Raw genomic sequence first — 299 nt, 5'->3', positions numbered from 1 at the left:
CTGGGGTTTTTGGGTTGACGGTTTGGTAGGATATTTATGCGTCCGTTTGTTCATCCGACTGTGTTCCATCATGTGAGAAATGGTTCTTGTTTACATCTGGGTCATCGCTGCTTGTAGACCTGGGACTGAATAAGCTACATATTCTGCTTTAATACATATATCTGTTCCTCTGGAAAAAAGAAAACCTGTTGGTTATACATAAAGGTAAAAGCGGTTAAGATGAAGACATCTTGATACGCTTTCGGAGACACTCGCTGACTGATCCGATTTTGGAAAAGGGAAAAAAGGAAAAGAAAGCA

The sequence above is a fragment of the Penaeus monodon genome, chromosome 32 (genome assembly GCF_015228065.2).
Source record: "Penaeus monodon isolate SGIC_2016 chromosome 32, NSTDA_Pmon_1, whole genome shotgun sequence".
In the NCBI taxonomy this organism is placed as follows: Eukaryota; Metazoa; Arthropoda; class Malacostraca; order Decapoda; family Penaeidae; genus Penaeus; species Penaeus monodon.
This window is presented reverse-complemented; position numbering follows the sequence as displayed.